Genomic DNA, 17,757 nt, shown 5'->3' with positions numbered 1-17,757 from the left:
GGATGTTTCTATTGCACTGATCTGTGTACCGCGTTTGAATTATTCGTAGCGGCGACTTGGGTTTTCGCGCGTTGAACTTGATACCGCGAAAACGTTACCACGTTCAGGAATTGCCGCGTAAGTGTTGTATTTGGCATTCGAGGGGGAAGGCAAGAAATTAATTTATGCTTTCAGCAAATGCAGCGGGAAAGAAAGAAACTAGATGCAGCATCATTATTCTCTCTGTAGACTTTTTGAGAGCTGGATGCATTCCTTCTACGACTGTGGCAAGCAGTAGGTCAACTGCACACATATTTCTCTCTGGTGCAAAGTAAGGAGTGCAGACATTACAAGAGAACCCAAGTCGCCGTTACGAATAATTCAAACAAGGTGCACAGATCAGTGCAATAGAAACATCCAGTAAACAATTGAAAACGGGAAAATACGACGAACACACTCTTTGAGTGGAGGAGGACGGGCAGCACTGCGAGGAGGGTTATGCAACGCCAACGAGGAAAGAGCTGAACCCTCGACATTCGGATCAGCAGCGAAATGCCAAAGCCACCGAGCCCACCACGGAGGTCCGATAGACATGTGAACCGCACAGGCACAATTTGGCCCTAGCAGAGCAGCTACGCTAACATTTCGCTTCGTTTGCTTCTAAGCACACTGCTCGAGCGTTCTTCACAAGTGTATTGTGATCGGTTCTGTACTCGAGCGCGGTGCCAGGCTTCAAGGCTAATACGGCTGTAGCGATGCAGTACCACTACAGCTGGGTTCGCTTAGCGGCCGTGATCACACGGCTGCCTTCAAGTGTGTTTAGTTATTGGTCCTCTGCTTAGAGCACGATGACCAGACGAAGTGCAAGCAGTAAAGTTATGCGCTTGTGTCTCCACTCTTGGCTGCACGGACAATACCAATACCTACAGTGTAGTGTCTTACATGTTCTCGACCGCATTAACCAATACCACCGTAACGATGGTCGATGTACAGATACACAGATAGTGTAATATTGTGACGTTTTGATTAAGACACATTTGCTGTTAGCAAGTGCAACGTTTAGCTGATGGCAGCTTGATCAGCAGCATCAAAGTAGCGCAAAATTTTCATCTAATACTTGTAATAAAGCTGGAAAGTTGCCACATTTTAACCATGAATGCAACCAATTCAAATCTGGACAACCTTCTCTTTTCAGGTACTGTTGATTCCTTGAGGAAAAAAATAAAAATGATGCGAGACCACTGCCACGTATCATTACCACCGAAGAAGAGGATGAATGGGTGGCAAGTAAAAAGTGGGTGAGCATGCAGCCTGATGTGTATTCTTTCTATTCTGTAGGCTTGTACTCTACCAACAATTCAAGTCACTGTATTTTCTATAGCAGAGCTTGCCACAATGAAAAGAAGCTCTGAAGAGACAAAAAGCTGCGTAAGGTAGCCTTCATACCGAAATTATCAAGAAGCATGAGTAAAATGGTAAATTTATTGAAGGATTTTTTTTTTACTTTACGAGCAGCATCACTCGTGCCAACATATTGGTGGGCATTATTTCTCTTGTCAAAATTATTGTTTTTGTGCATTCTAGATTTTAGACTTTTTCCTGGCTCGGAAGGAAAAAGAAAACCGGAGGCTGCGAAAAGAATTGCAGGCTGCCGATGACTTAAATTGGCAGCTTACTAGCACCCTGCTAGAGAAAATTGCTAAGCTCCTTTGGTTTTATTTTTGCAAGCCATTTGGCATAATACTTAAAACTTCAATGACATACACAATTCATGTTATACTCAGATGTGTCTCTTAGCACATACTGGGCCTCTTCGGGTGCGGAAGGCCAAGGGTACAGCCACAAAGCCTCCCCTTATGGAAAAATGGGTCGTTTCCTCTTGAGATGATCACAATAACACATGCCTTGGAAGAAGAGGAAGTAGAAGTTGTTTGCCTTTCAGCTTTCTCGGACAGACGCAGTAGTTCTTTCCTACCTGAGTACTCTCTGTCATATACATAACAGTATTCATGAGGCCCTGCAGGCGTAAATGTTAAGTGCTGCAAATTTGTGGAATTTCATGGCCTTATGATTGCTTCAATATTCCTTGGAATGCTCAAACTATGCTCCCCTCTTAGTTGATCTCAATCTCGCTTCGTGCAAATAAACATTCGTATATATAGAGTGACATATTTAAAGAGACACTGAGGACAACTTGAAGTTGGCCTCTATCAATAGATTGCTGAATTCTCATGAAAAAGATGCACTTTCAGTGTAAAAGGAGCTTTTATGAGCTAGGAAGGAATAAATAGAAGCCATTTGCAGACACAGTTGTACCTTTTATGTAACGGGGGGGGGGGGGGGGGGGGCCTTTCCCTGGCATACTGTACTGTCGTTCCCCAGTGTATATTTTTATGTATTTCATTAACCACAGATGGAATAGCCAGCTGCGTTCAAAGGGGCCAGCAGCATGGTGAGGTCATCGCAGAGTATATCCTGCCTCCCTCTTTGGACTCAGGTAACACTTGCGATACTCCCGAATATCTTGTCAGACTAGAGCAAACTGCCATCTGTGTTTCGCTTGATATATTTGCAGGCTCAAAGCTTCCTGAATTGATGTTGACGGCCATGACAAGTGCTACAGGCATTACAGGTACATTTTTAACTGCTAATTTATATTTCCAGCTCCCTAAAACATTGCAGGTACAGGCATATGAGGACAGAAGGTGAATTAGCTGAGGCCAGTCCTTATGTCTAGTAATCTTACTTTATCCTTTGTGCAGTGGATCCCTCAAAGCATTCACTAATTTTATGAAGCAGTATAAGTGGATGTTGTGCTCGCAAAGCAAAGCATTTTTAGACCAGCTGTGAAGATTGTGAAGGGGTCATTTAGGCAACTTTTCTGGGAACAAGGTGTGCATTAGTATCAAGTAAATATGATAATTGGGCAACATTTCAAGTCCTGTTAGAGGACTGGTTCTTTGAGAGGTGAAAGTAAGAACAGGAACCCAGGTAACAATTACCTTTGGAAAAAAACAAACTAATTTCTGAATGGCTATATGAAGCCACTTTGCACCGTGGAGTATAACAGAAAATGAACGAACACTCACCAAATTAGAAAAAAGGAAACAGCTGATGGATGTTTTTGGGCCTGCATAGGTTCCCTGCTCACCTAGAATACTATAGGGCATGGTTGGCCAAAAAAATAAATTTCGAGTGACTAACTAGAGTGTTTTTGGAGCCATTGCCAATCACTAAGAGGCGATAAGATGACTTATCTCTAGTAGTCACTGTATGGTATGGTGGAAGGAAAGCTTGGGAGAGGCCCTTGCTATCTGAATTGCGTGACAGAAAGTGTGCTGAAAGTCTCATGTTTTCGCAGCGACTACTGGGAGTCTGGCCGATGGCACAGGCAACAATTTTGAGCGCAGCATTGTCTGCAAGAGTATTTGCTGTGCATACACACTGAAATGATGGCCAATAAGTAAAAGAATGTGACTTAACGGCCTTTCCAAAATTCTTTTCTTCCTCCATATTGTGTGTTAAGGCCCGATATGGCAATAAAGGCATTCATGCTTGCATTGAACAAGAGACACATGCGGGCCCCAAGGCATCAGCTCTTTTCCTTCTCTTTAATTTGGAGAGTTCATCTATGTGCTGTTGTTTTCCTCCCTCAACAGACGGGGTTTAGTCAAACTTTCAACGCGAATTGGAACATGCAGCAACATCATAGTGGCTACCATTTTGTTGTACATGGAGCATGATGAAAGGCTGCACACATCTAATCATCCTATGCCTGCCTGCTCCGGTCTGCACTGTTGAAGCTGTGTGCGGTACAGTGAATCGAACATCCTGTGTAAAAGGGTAATGATACAGGCACGAGGCATTAACTTTCTTCTGAAACCTTGCACTGCAGTTCTTATGTGTTCAGGAAACATTCTGTACTGATGCAGGACAATGGACAGGTCAATGGGACATTTGTATTTGAAGTTTTAATTGGAAGCCACAGAGGTTGTTTGTGTAATCTGTTATTTTCATTAGCCATAAATGCAGCGAAGTGCTGTACACTATTTTTCAAAATGGTTTTGTTTGTTTGTTTAGATGGTGACTGGCCCTGGCTGGCACATCTCCAGCGGAAGCTGATATACATTGCGGTGAGTGTTGGGTTTTCTCGAACCGTTAATGGCCAATTGTGACATTGGTTTTGTTTGTTCACATGGTGATTCAGCCCTGCCTTTTACATCTCCAGATGAAGTTGCTGTACCCTATGGTGGGTCTAGTGTTTTGTTTATCCATTAGAGACCAACTTTGTTTCCTTTTTGATGGAAGTGTACTGTCCGCATCCTGCAAAATGGGCGAGTTGCAGAAACCTTGAAGTCTGCTACCGTGCACAGTGAAAACTCCTCAATCATGGTGGCTACACCTGTTTTGCCCAAAGAAACTGGTTGCAGCACTGGATGCTTTGGGCGTCACAGAAACACTGCACATCTTTTCTGCATGCTCCTGCTGTATGTTGTGATAAAAGGATTGAGCACACCCTTGCTGAGCCACTGCTTGCAATGGGAGATGAAGCAGAGCTGTTCCTAGCTGCTGCTTGCCGCATGCATGTACGGCATGAGGTGATAATCTCTAGCACTGCACCCAACTTCTGTGTGCAGGCCAGCCCGTGCCATGATGGAGTCCTAGCTTTGATCGGTAGCGGACTTCCAGGTTTCCGCGGCCTATCTGTCGACTCGTGGTCATGATTTCTGGGTTGGCCAAACCGCATTTCATGCCAAAAGTGGACGTTTTCTGACCTCAGTATGTGCAGAGGACACCACTGTGTCTACTGCTGAAGCAAAGGCTGCTGCTTCCCTGCCACTAAACACACTTGATGCCCTGAATAGACAAGTGAGCATGTACACGTTTATTTTAGTAGCAAGAGTTTGCAAGTTACATATTGCACTAAAGCCCTTTCGTAATACGATGGGGTACCCAAAAGAAACCGGACTAAATTTTTTTGGTCGGCAAAGCTTCTGTGTACCGCGTTTCGCCACTAGGAGCGCATAGAACGAACATTCCAGATTCAGTAAGCCGAGTGCCGTCGCTGAAGGAGGTCAGACTAGTTTAGGCAGAGTTTTAGAGTGACGACTGTTTTGTGTGAATGTCGCTTTTGCAAAGGCTGATTTTCGTGAACAGCGTGCGCCTATGAAATTCTGATTTTTGCTCGGAAAAAGTTCAATGGAAACTCTTGAAATATTAAGAAAGACGTACAAGGACGATGCTATGGGGACAACTCAAGTGTTCCTGAATCGAATCCTGAATCAAAGCAACAATCATGCCAATGGAAAACTTCAAATTCACCTCGCCTCAAGAAAGCTCGTCAGGTGAAACCAAACCTCAAAACAATGCTGATTTGTTTTTTCGACGTGAGAGGAGTCGTCCATTGAGAATTTTTTCCGCAGTGTCAGACAGTTAGCCAAGCCTTCTACTTGGATGTTTTGAAAAGATTGGGCAACAGTGTGCGGTGGAAGTGGCCAGATTTGTGGCGGTGGGGTGGCTGGTTTTTCCATCATGGCAATGCCCCTGCTCACACAGCCCTGTCTCTACGACAATTTTAGACCAAAAATGGCATGACCCCTATTCCTCAACCCTCATACTCTCCTGACCTTGCCCCGTGCTACTTTCTTTGTTTCCTAGAATGAAAAAATAGCTGAATGGAAAGCGTTTCGCTGATGTTGCTGAGGTGAAGAAAAAAACGACGGAGGCACTGTCAAGCGTCACAAAAGATGAATTTAAACAATGTTTTGAAAAATGGAATGAAAGATTCGACAAGCGTATCATTTCAAGTGGGGAATACTTTGAAGGAGATTGAAGGTCTGTGCTTAAAATGTGAACAAATAAGTTCAAACAAAAATAAGTCCGGTTTCTTTTGGGTACCCCCTCGTACTTCATTAAGACTGTTTTGTCTAGAGAAGGGCAGAAAGGTGTGCCTGTTGGTACGGCATGTTAAAGAAAAAATGTTCCTGCCAAAAAAAAGACGAAAACACGAGAGAACAACACAGGAGAATGGCTAGACTAACAACTGAATTCTTTATTGAGCCCAGACTGCCAGGTAATCTCTACGCATGCGCCATGGCAAGACAGGCACTCAAACATGGTCATTCAAATAATAATTCTTTTGTCGTCAGCGCTACAGTCGGCGCTTTCAAGCAGCTAAACATGGTGATGCTTGTGTCAGTTCGCCATCGATAGCGCTAACGACAAAAGAATTTGATTATTTGAATGACCATGTTTGAGTGTCTGTCTTGCCTTGGAGCATGCATAGAGATTACCCGGCAGTCTGTGCTCAATAAAGAATTTAGTTGTTAGTCCAGCCTATGTCCTGTGTTGTTCTCTCCTTGTGTTTTTGTCTTTTTTTTTGTCTGGTATATTTCTTTTTTAACATGCTTTGTCTTTTTCCATGGTGTATAAAAAAATTATCTGCGGTTCAACTACTGCTGAACCTGGTTAGAGAGTGAAAGCTGTGGCTTATTGGGCAACTATGCGTTGCTTGCAGTCTGTAAACGTTCAGGGCATTCCGCACACTCGATGGGCAGCGTGCCCACCCTGGGATGTAGCATTTAATGGTTGATCACGAGAGTTTGCTCACCCAATGAACGCCGTGACCTATTGCTGCAGTGCCGAGTGTCTGCCACAATGTTGTTAGCGCTAAAGCATGCAGCCCATATCTTTCTCTCAACACCCCACATACCTCAAAGCGCGATTCAGGCGTCCAGGGAGCCAGTTAGGCGCACTTCCTTTCCTTAAAGTCAGTGGAGTCTAAAACGTTGCCAACACCAATGAACACGACGATCAACTGCGGCCTATGGCTTCAGTGCCGCGTTTCTGCCACAATGTTGTCAATTCCAACGCATACAGCGCATATCTGTCACTACTGCCACATAGTTTAAAGCACGACTGATGTGTCCACTATTCCAAGGGAGCAGTTATGCACTTTCCTTTGCTTTCCAAAGTCCCGCTCCACTGGTTTCTTAGCTTAAAGCACGACTAAGGGCCTGTTATGTCCCTTCCCTTTGCTTTCAAAGCTGCAGCTCTTCATCGGTTTCGTAGCTTCAAGCGCGAGTAAAGTGTCCACTGTCCCAGGGGGCCAGTTATCCGCCTTTCCTTTGCTTTCGAAGCTCAAGGTCATTTGGAGGTGGAACTTGGGGCCACCGCGGAACTGGTTTTGCCTAGCTTAGTGAAGCTTTTGCTTCAAAAATTAGCTTTCTTTCCTGGAAGCACAGCTAACTATTCTGTTGGGTCTCGCATCTTTTGCATGATGGCATGCTGGGCTAGCTACTGTCACTTGCACTGTCATTCCGTGATGAGAAATAAGACGCACATTGTCTGGCATGTCCGTTGCAGAACCCACAGGATAGCTTGCCATGGGGCGAGCACCTTGATTACTGCCGAGGCGGCCATTAGATGGCATTTTGGCTGCCAGAGATGCACAGGAGGGACAGTTGCTGTTTCAGTGAAACTTTTTTCTGGGCGAGTTGGTGCATTCTGAACCTAAGAAATATGACGGCCTTAACACATGCATCCACAGAACAAGGAGAAATATGAGACAGAAACGCTGACTGGCAGCTGAAATTTTATTGATGGAAGGCGGGCACCTTATAAAGGTAAGGAACAGCTGGTAAAAAAATGGGGCATACAACTGGGGATGATAACAGCATCAATGAATGCGCAAGCAAGCAACATGAAAATAAATACATACCAAAACACCGAAAAAATGAAAATTCAATTGTTGGCCACTTCTCAAAAGTTGACTTCTGCGGCAAAGAACGGTAAAGACTGGTGCCAATGTACCTACTGCCATACTTTTTTATATGGTATGCTTCCAAACTGACATGCCGTCGGCACTTTTATAGAGATTCTTGGTTTCTCCCAGCTGAGCCATGCACCCTTTGCACTTTTTAACGTGCGCAACCAAATGCGCGTACTTGTCCTTTAAATCACTTCAATTCTGGGTGCGCTCTCTCAAATGTTCATCAATGCACCGAGAAGTTTGGCTGACATGAAGCTTTCCACATATCAAGGGAATAGCATAGACCACTCATGAGGAACACTTGATGAACTGAGTGTCGTGTTTTAACTGACATCCACGTTTTTTGGAACTGAAGTGATTTAAAGGGTCAAGTACGCAGATTTGGTTGCGCACATTAAAAAGTGCAAAGGATGCGTGGTTTGGCTGGGAGAGATCAAGATTCTCGGTCACAGTGCCAACAAGATGGCGTGTCAGCTTGGAAGCGTACCGTGTAAGGTGATAGGTGCATTAGCACCGTCTTTATCGCTCTATGCCGCAGAGTTGACCTTTCAGAAGTGGCCAACAACTGAGTTTTTTTCTGTGCTTTGATATGTATTGGTCTTCTTATGTTGCTTGCGTGTGCTTACGTTCGTCAATGCTGTTGTTATCATCCCCATTTGTATTGCTCCCATCCTTTTCCCATCTTTTCCTCGCTGTTAAAAGGCGTCTGCCTTCCATCAATAAAATTTCAGTTGACAGCCAGTGCTTGTGTCTCATATTTCTCGTTCTGTGGATGTACGTGACAGCGTTGTTATATTTCTTACGCAGTTGCTGTGATTGGTGCAGCAGAAAGGTCAAATCTGCATGTTGCAGGCACCTATAACCAGGATTGTTAACGTTTGTACATGTAATTTGTGTCTTTATTTAAGATTTTGTCGTCTCCAGCCACATGATAACTTGCATTGTGGAGAAAATTTTCCATGAGTGCAAGAAAGACTTGCACAAACACTAGATGGGCACCTCCTGACTTGGTTAAGGCAACTATGGAGAATCCATAGCCCACTTGTTATGAAGGGGAACGTTGTGAGGAAGCGACTGAGGTCGTTTCCTGCTTGAACCGTGATCATTATGGAAGCGCAGATTTTCACTGGCTGCATTGCTGGTTTTTCAGGGCTGTGTTACTCAATTGGAACATGTTTTCAGGATCAATATTGCCTTCTGTTCCCTTTTCCTTGGTCTGGTGATCTCTAATTTGTTGTCCCTAAATGTAGCATATGTAGAAAAGACTGATAAGGTAGACGAGGATTAGGAATATGGAAGATGGATGAAAATCCTAGTGTTAGGTATGCTCCAATGATCTTGGCAGGACTTCTGTACTACGTTTCCTCACATTATTCCATGTCGCCATGGATATAACTGCCGGTGAACTGCTTCCATGGAAAGATGCGTACATGTTGAAGAGATAGCATTTTTTCACTGCCACTTTGTGCTTCATCTTCTCAATCGATGTCTATTTGTTTCTGTCATTTGTGTTTTATTCAGACTTCGCCATCATCTGTTAGCGTTAACAATATACACTGGCAGACTGCCTCATTGCCCTCGCAATGTGCATGTCATTTGTCAGCGGTATGAAAACCTCTGTATCATTGTTATAAAGTACAGTATGGAGAAAAACGATTGATTGTTATTTAGTGACTGCAGGTACACCCAGAAATCTCTATCTCTGAGGCAGTTGCAAGAAAGCACACTTTGGAAGTTGAAGTCCTACTGTGGGCACTATTATTCTTTCCTTTTCTAGTCCATCCTAACATATGTATATTTCTAAGTTGACTCCAAATTTAGGTTGGCCCCCCGTTCCCAACCCGCAGGGCTCACTGGCCAAGAACATTGGCTGTCAATATAAGACCTTACACCTCTTCCCTTTGTAGCTCTGTCTAGTCTTTAATTCTTAGAATCGCCTGCCACCTACGTGCAGTAGCGCCTAGCTTGCTATAACAATTTTGGATGTGACTGCTTTGGGTTCTGCCCGCTCTGCGGGGTGTAATGACTGCTCATTCTAGCGCCCATGCCATAATTCGAATTTCGCTCAGTTCGGACATTTTCCCGGTCCTGTTTGAGTTCGAATTAACGTGTTTTACTGTATTTCACTCCAATCCCATTATCATATATTGCCACATTTATTTGTGCTGAGCACTGCAAGTTTTGGTGCCATTTACTGTAATTTTGCTGTGTTTGCTGATCAGTTCATAGGCCACATTTTCTGAAGAAGATGAAGTTGAGACCTAATTTGTGTTATCTGCATTGCTCTTTCAGATTGTTTGCAGAAATACATTGAGCTGCATCCTGCAAAAATGGCAAAAACAGAATCCTCGCCTGCAGATGTCGAAGCTGTGCTGCCTTCCACCACATCCGTATGATAGCACTTGGGTGAATTCTATTGCATTAATTTAAAATAAACTTGTTGTGAGCCCTGAACCTGCATACTGGTGTGCTTAATGTCACCTCGGAAACAATCACATCCAATGACTGAAGTGCGCTGGCCGATCTGTCGCTATTCCAGTACGCAACTTGCCAATATACTGGCATAGTGGTTTGCCATTATGCGGCATAGTGGCATGCCGTTATGCCGGCACAGTGGCTTGCCGTTATGCCGGCACAGTGGCTTGCCGTTATGCCGCCATAGTGGCTTGCCGTTATGCCGCCATAGTGGCTTGCCGTTATGCCGCCATAGTGGCTTGCCATTATGCTGGCATAGTGGTTTGCCATTATGCCACCATCCAGCATATCCCACTACCATAATCCACCAAGATGGTGGTTTCCACTTCAGCCACCATTGGCCAGATTTCTGACAGGGCGTTGCGTCTTATGAACTGCAAACAACGTAGGTCAACTATATGGATTACTACTTGCGGGCATCTAAGTAGCGAGGTAACTTCGTGGACAATTTTGTATCCCGTAGCCAGAGGTTTGGATTTTATATTTCCCGCAGTCTGTTAATGCAGTACAGTTTAAGAAAAGTATTTGATCATAATTATACATACTCTCAGTTTTTTTTGAAACCTTCAATTCTAATTGCTGGTGTCATTAATTTTTCGGAGTGCAGCGTGGCGCGTACGAGGTTTTTACATGCCAACGCAAAGCTCCTTAGCAGTCACTGTCACGAATTCACCTCACCGAAATTTCCAGAAGCCGCCCCACACAACCGGCTATTCGTTAACCAAAGGTGGCAGAAAAGTCGCAGGACACGCACGCATGCAGATATCCGTGACTCACTGCTAGCCAGCCTTCCTGGATAAGGAAAACGTTATCAGGAGGGTGCAGCAATTGTAATCCTTATCTGACGTGACATTTTGGACATCCCATTTCCGGAAATCTTGCCGCGGTTCTCTTATTGGACAAAACCGGACACACCCCTTTCCCTCATTCGCACTGAAAAACCGGGCGCGTTCCCTAAAGCTCATTCGCTCTGGTGAAGGCCGTGGTGCTTGCTTTGCGTTTGTGCTGCTCCAGTGAACCACCATTTCCTAGCCATGGACGCCGACGCCCGCCAAGTCCTGGCTGCTTCCTGCAGGAAGCTGAACGGGATGCGATCGCGCCGAAGAGACGTGAGGCTCATCGTGGAGATTTTCGTTCAACTTATGGTGCGGGAAGCCGAGAGTCTTTTGAAGATGCAGTCCGGGGACGACTCCTGCAGTGATTCCGATGATGACGACATTGTTGTACACGTGTGACAACGATACTGTGCGACCTCGCGAATATGCGCGGATGTAACCCAGCAGCTATTGAGGGCGGATAAGAACACCGCTTCATCTAGTAGAAGTACAGGTCCAGTTTGAATGCACTCCGTGGAACAGAGTGACACAAGGGCGAAATGACATGCAGCAGCGTCCATAGAAAGCTTTGTAACCACTCATGAAAACGAGTGCTAATACAGACACGCCATATTGTACAAAATTGAATAAACTAATAAATCATGAACGTAGGATTCATTTTTTATTCCAAATTTTCCGCCCGAAGATATCGCACCATATACACAAATATCACGACACTGTAAATACAGGAGAATAGAAACAATTCAGGCAATTAGCATCCAACGCGGGGCAGATTGGGTGCCAAATGTTTCGGTCATTTGGAGACAGCTTTAATTAAACCAGAAATCTAGCTGAACGATTAGCGGAAATAGAATTAATTAATCAAAGGAACTTCACTGAAGCAGTCTAAACTTAAACGCCCCAAGACAAAGAAAACGAATAGGATCATCAAATAAAAGCTAGGGAAAGGCACAAATATGTCCATGATCATTTTAACAAATGCGAAGCCAAAAGTTAAAAAAAAATTGCAGATTGTACTCTACTGAAATTTAAAATTAAAACAACGCCGTCAAGGAGTTTTTGAAAACTATTAAGCCAAGGAAGGCAACCGTGGCGTGTTATGAACTGCAAATAACGTAGGTTAACTATATGGATTTCTACTTGCGGGCATCTAAGTAGCGAGGTAGCTTGGTGGACAATTTTGTATCCCGTAGCCAGAGGTTTGGATTTTATATTTGCCGCAGTCTGTTAATGCAGCGCAGTTTAAGAAAAGTATTTGATCATAACTATACATTCTCTCAGTTTCTTTTGAAACCTTCAATTCTAATTGCTGGTGTCATTAATTTTTCGGAGTGCAGCGTGGCGCGTACGAGGCTTTTACGTGCCAACGCAAAGCTCCTTAGCAGTCCCTGTCACGAATTCACCTCACCAAAATTTCCAGAAACCGCCTCACACAACCGGCTATTTCGTTAACCAAAGGTGGCAGAAAAGTCGCAGGACACGCACGCATGCAGATATCCGTGACTCACTGCTAGCCAGCCTTCCTGGATAAGGAAAACGTTATCAGGAGGGTGCAGCAATTGTAATCCTTATCTGAGGTTACATTTTGGACATCCCATTTCCGGAAATCTTTCCGCGGTTCTCTTATTGGACAAAACCGGACACACCCCTTTCCCTCATTCGCACTGAAAAACCGGGCGCGTTCCCTAAAGCTCATTCGCTCTGGTGAAGGCCGTGGTGCTTGCTTTGCGTTTGTGCTGCTCCAGTGAACCACCATTTCCTAGCCATGGACGCCGACGCCCGCCAAGTGGTGGCTGCTTCCTGCAGGAAGCTTAACGGGATGCGATCGCGCCGAAGAGACGTGAGGCTCATCGTGGAGATTTTCGTTCAACTTATGGTGCGAAAAGCCAAGAGTCTTTTGAAGATGCAGTCCGGGGACGACTCCTGCAGTGATTCCGATGATGACGATATTGTTGTACTCGTGTGACAACGATACTGTGCGACCTCGCGAATATGCGCGGATGTAGCCTAGCAGCTATTGAGGGCGGATAAGAACACCGCTTCTTCTCGTAGAAGTACAGGTCCAGTTTGAATACACTGCGTGGAACAGAGTGATACAAGGGCGAAGTGACATGCAGCAGCGTGCATAGAAAGCTTTGTAACCACTCATAAAAACGAGTGCTTATACCGACACGTCATATTGTACAAAATTGAATAAACGAATAAATCATGAACGTAGGATTCATTTTTTTATTCCAAATTTTCCGCCCGAAGATATCGCACCATATACACAAATATCACGACACTGTAAATACAGGAGAATAGAAACAATTGAGGCAATTAGCATCCAACGTGGGGCAGATTGGGTGCCAAATGTTTCGGTCATTTGGAGACAGCTTTAATTAATCCAGAAATCTAGCTGAACGAGTGGCGGAAACATAATTAATTAATTAATAAAAAGAACTTCACTGAAGCAGTCTAAAATTAAACGCCCCGAGACGAAGAAAACGAATAGGATCATCAAATAAAAACTAGGGAAAGGCAACAAATATGTTCAAGATCATTTAAACAAATGCGAAACCAAAAGGTAAAAAACAAATTGCAGATTGTACACTACTGAAATTTAAAATTAAAGCAACGCCGTCAAAGAGTTTTTGAAAACCATTAAGCCAAGGAAGGCAACCGTTGCGTCTTATGAACTGCAAACAACGTAGGTCAACTATATGGATTACTACTTGCGGGCATCTAAGTAGCGAGGTAACTTCGTGGACAATTTTGTATCCCGTAGCCAGAGGTTTGGATTTTATATTTGCCGCAGTCTGTTAATGCAGTGCAGTTTAAGAAAAGTATTTCATCATAATTATACATACTCTCAGTTTTTTTTGAAACCTTCAATTCTAATTGCTGGTGTCATTAATTTTTCGGAGTGCAGCGCGGCGCGTACGAGGTTTTTACATGCCAACGCAAAGCTCCTTAGCAGTCACTGTCCCGAATTCACCTCACCGAAATTTCCAGAAGCCGCCCCACACAACCGGCTATTTCGTTAACCAAAGGTGGCAGAAAAGTCGCAGGACACGCACGCATGCAGATATCCGTGACTCACTGCTAGCCAGCCTTCCTGGATAAGGAAAACGTTATCAGGAGGGTGCAGCAATTGTAATCCTTATCTGAGGTGACAATTTGGACTTCCCATTTCCGGAAATCTTGCCGCGGTTCTCTTATTGGACAAAACCGGACACACCCCTTTCCCTCATTCGCACTGAAAAACCGGGCGCGTTCCCTAAAGCTCATTCGCTCTGCTGAAGGCCGTGGTGCTTGCTTTGCGTTTGTGCTGCTCCAGTGAACCACCATTTCCTAGCCATGGACGCCGACGCCCGCCAAGTCCTGGCTGCTTCCTGCCGGAAGCTGAACGGGATGCGATCGCGCAGAAAAGACGTGAGGCTCATCGTGGAGATTTTCGTTCAACTTATGGTGCGGAAAGCCGAGAGTCTTTTGAAGATGCAGTCCGGGGACGACTCCTGCAGTGATTCCGATGATGACGACATTGTTGTACTCGTGTGACAACGCTACTGTGCGACCTCGCGAATATGCGCGGATGTAACCTAGCAGCTATTGAGGGCGGATAAGAACACCGGTTCATCTAGTAGAAGTACAGGTCCAGTTTGAATGCACTCCGTGGAACAGAGTGACACAAGGGCGAAATGACATGCAGCAGCGTCCATAGAAAGCTTTGTAACCACTCATGAAAACGAGTGCTTATACCGACACGTCATATTGTACAAAATTGAATAAACGAATAAATCATGAACGTAGGATTCATTTTTTTATTCCAAATTTTCCGCCCGAAGATATCGCACCATATACACAAATATCACGACACTGGAAATACAGGAGAATAGAAACAATTGAGGCAATTAGCATCCAACGTGGGGCAGATTGGGTGCCAAATGTTTCGGTCATTTGGAGACAGCTTTAATTAATCCAGAAATCTAGCTGAAAAATTAGCGGAAATAGAAGTAATTAATCAAAGGAACTTCACTGAAGCAGTCTAAACTTAAACGCCCCAAGACGAAGAAAACGAATAGGATCATCAAATAAAAGCTAGAGAAAGGCACAAATATGTCCAAGATCATTTTAACAAATGCGAAGCCAAAAGTTAAAAAAAAATTGCAGATTGTACTCTACTGAAATTTAAAATTAAAACAACGCCGTCAAGGAGTTTTTGAAAACCATTAAGCCAAGGAAAGCAACCGTGGCGTGTTATGAACTGCAAACAACGTAGGTTAACTATATGGATTACTACTTGCGGGCATCTAAGTAGCGAGGTAGCTTGGTGGACAATTTTGTATCCCGTAGCCAGAGGTTTGGATTTTATATTTGCCGCAGTCTGTTAATGCAGCGCAGTTTAAGAAAAGTATTTGATCATGGACGCTGACGCCCGCCAAGTCCTGGCTGCTTCCTGCAGGAAGCTGAACGGGATGCTATCGCGCCGAAGAGACGTGAGGCTCATCCTGGAGATTTTCGTTCAACTTATGGTGCGGAAGGCCGAGAGTGTTTTGAAGATGCAGTCCGGGGACGACTCCTGCAGTGATTCCTATGATGACGACATTGTTGTACTCGTGTGACAACTATACTGTGCGACCTCGCGAATCTGCGCGGATGTTGCCTAGCAGTTATTGAGGTCGGATAAAAACACCGCTTCTGGTAGTAGAAGTACAGGTCCAGTTTGAAAGCACTGCGTGGAACGGAGTGACACAAGGGAGAAATGACATGCAGCAGCGTCCAGAGAACGCTTTGCAACCACTCACAAAAACGAGTGCTTATACCGACACGCCTTCCTGTACAGAATTGAATGAAGTTATAAATCATGAACGTAGGATTCATTTTTTTTATTGCAAAATTTTCCGCACAAAGACATCGCACGCATAGACACAAATTTCACGACACTGGAAATACAGGAGAATAGAAACAATTCAGGCACTTAGCAACCAAGGCGGGGCAGATTGGGTGCCAAATGTTACGGTAATTTGCAGACAGCTTTAATTAAACCAGTATTCTAGCTGAACGATTAGCGGAAACAGAATTAATTAGTCAAAGCAGCCTCACTGAAGCAGTCTAAACTTAAACGCCCGAGACGAAGAAAACGAATAGGATCATCAAATAAAAAACTAGGGAAAGGCACAAATATGTTCAAGATCATTTTAACAAATGCGAAGCCAAAAGGTAAAAAAAAAATTGCAGATTGTACTCTACTGAAATTTAAAATTAAAGCTACGTCGTCAAAGTGTTTTTGAAAACCATTAGGCCAAGGAAGGTAACCGTTGCGTCTTATGAACTGCAAACAATATAGGTCAACTATTTGGATTACTACTCTAGTCACCAACGCAGCGAGGTAACTTCGTGGACAAATTTTGTATCCCGTAGCCAGGGGGTTTGGGTTTTATATTAGCCGCAGTCTGTTAATGCAGCGTAGTTTAAGAGAAGTATTTCATCACAACTATACATTCTCTCAATTTTTTTTAAACCTTCAATTCTAATTGCTGGTGTCGTTAATTTGTTGGAGTGCAGCGTTGCGCGTACGAGGTTGTTACATGCCAACGGAAAGCTCCTTAGCAGTCCCTGTCACGAATTCACCTGACCGAAATTTCCAGAAGCCGCCCCACTCAACCGGCTATTTCGTTTACCCAAGGTGGCAGAAAAGTCGCAGGACACGCACGCATGCAGATATCCGTGACTCACTGCTAGCCAGATTTCCTGCATAAGGTAATCCTTATCAGGAGTGTGCAGCAACCACCCCTTGAAGAAAGAGTTTTGAATTGTAATCCCTATCTGACCTGACATTATGGAATTTCCATTTCTGGGAATCTTGCAGGGGTTCTCTATTTGGACAAAATCGGACACACTCTTTCCCTTGTTCGCTCTGAAAAACCGGGCGCGTTCCCTAAAGCTCATTTGAATTGAATTGATTTATTTTCATGTAATACACATACATTAGGAGATTGGAGAAAAAGCCGCTATAATGTAGCTTGACTAGGCTCCCATCCCCTATACAAGAGCAGAGCATCAGCAACTAATATACATGTCAATGAGGCAAACAAATACATGGTTCAACTGCAACCAGTAAAAAAGAAAGAAGACAGTTTAAAAAGTAAGAATAAAAAATAGGTATTAGCAAATGCCCACAGCCAAATTGTAAAAAAAAAATTAATTAAAAATCAAAGTTTGCAATGAAAAAAAAAACACAGGTAATAGCAAATGCACACCACATTTGTCATTTTTGAGCATTTACATAATTTTAGGGATGTTGAGAGATACATGACAGAAACAAACAATTTAGTGCTTTTAATGACAGATTCTCTATGATGATTCCCTTTTTCCTGAAAGAACTGAACATACTTGGAATGACTGTGCACAACACTTCAACGCCGTAATTGGTCCGTGAACGTGGCACAAACCAAAATTCAGGATGGCGCGTTTAATAATAATGACTGTTAGGTCTTAAAGAAGCAATGTGTGATAACAAGTTCAGTACCTATTTTTGTTGGGTTCTGAATGTTTTGCAAAGGCGATATTTGTATAGGTCTGATAAACCTATTAAATGAAACTTTTTCAACAAAGCGTCAGGGTTGTGAGTGGAAGAAGTATTAGAGATAATTTTAATCAGCCTATTTTGCAGTTTTATTAGCTTTGACATATTGTTCCTGCCTTTGTACCCCA

At 43.8% G+C, this 17,757-nt stretch overlaps 1 long non-coding RNA gene across 1 annotated transcript; it reads left to right on the top strand.

The window, feature by feature from the left end:
• The first annotated feature begins 4,069 nt into the window (after positions 1 to 4,069).
• Positions 4,070 to 10,150, top strand: LOC149361836 (uncharacterized). The gene is made up of 3 exons (XR_016288444.1): positions 4,070 to 4,112; positions 4,760 to 4,848; positions 10,043 to 10,150. It is a non-coding gene; the product is annotated as an uncharacterized LOC149361836 (long non-coding RNA).
• The last annotated feature ends 7,607 nt before the right edge of the window (positions 10,151 to 17,757 follow it).

Source organism: Amblyomma mixtum, chromosome 2 (assembly GCF_055824585.1).
Source record: "Amblyomma mixtum isolate Tamu chromosome 2, ASM5582458v1, whole genome shotgun sequence".
Classification (NCBI taxonomy): domain Eukaryota; kingdom Metazoa; phylum Arthropoda; class Arachnida; order Ixodida; family Ixodidae; genus Amblyomma; species Amblyomma mixtum.
This window is presented reverse-complemented; position numbering and strand designations above follow the sequence as displayed.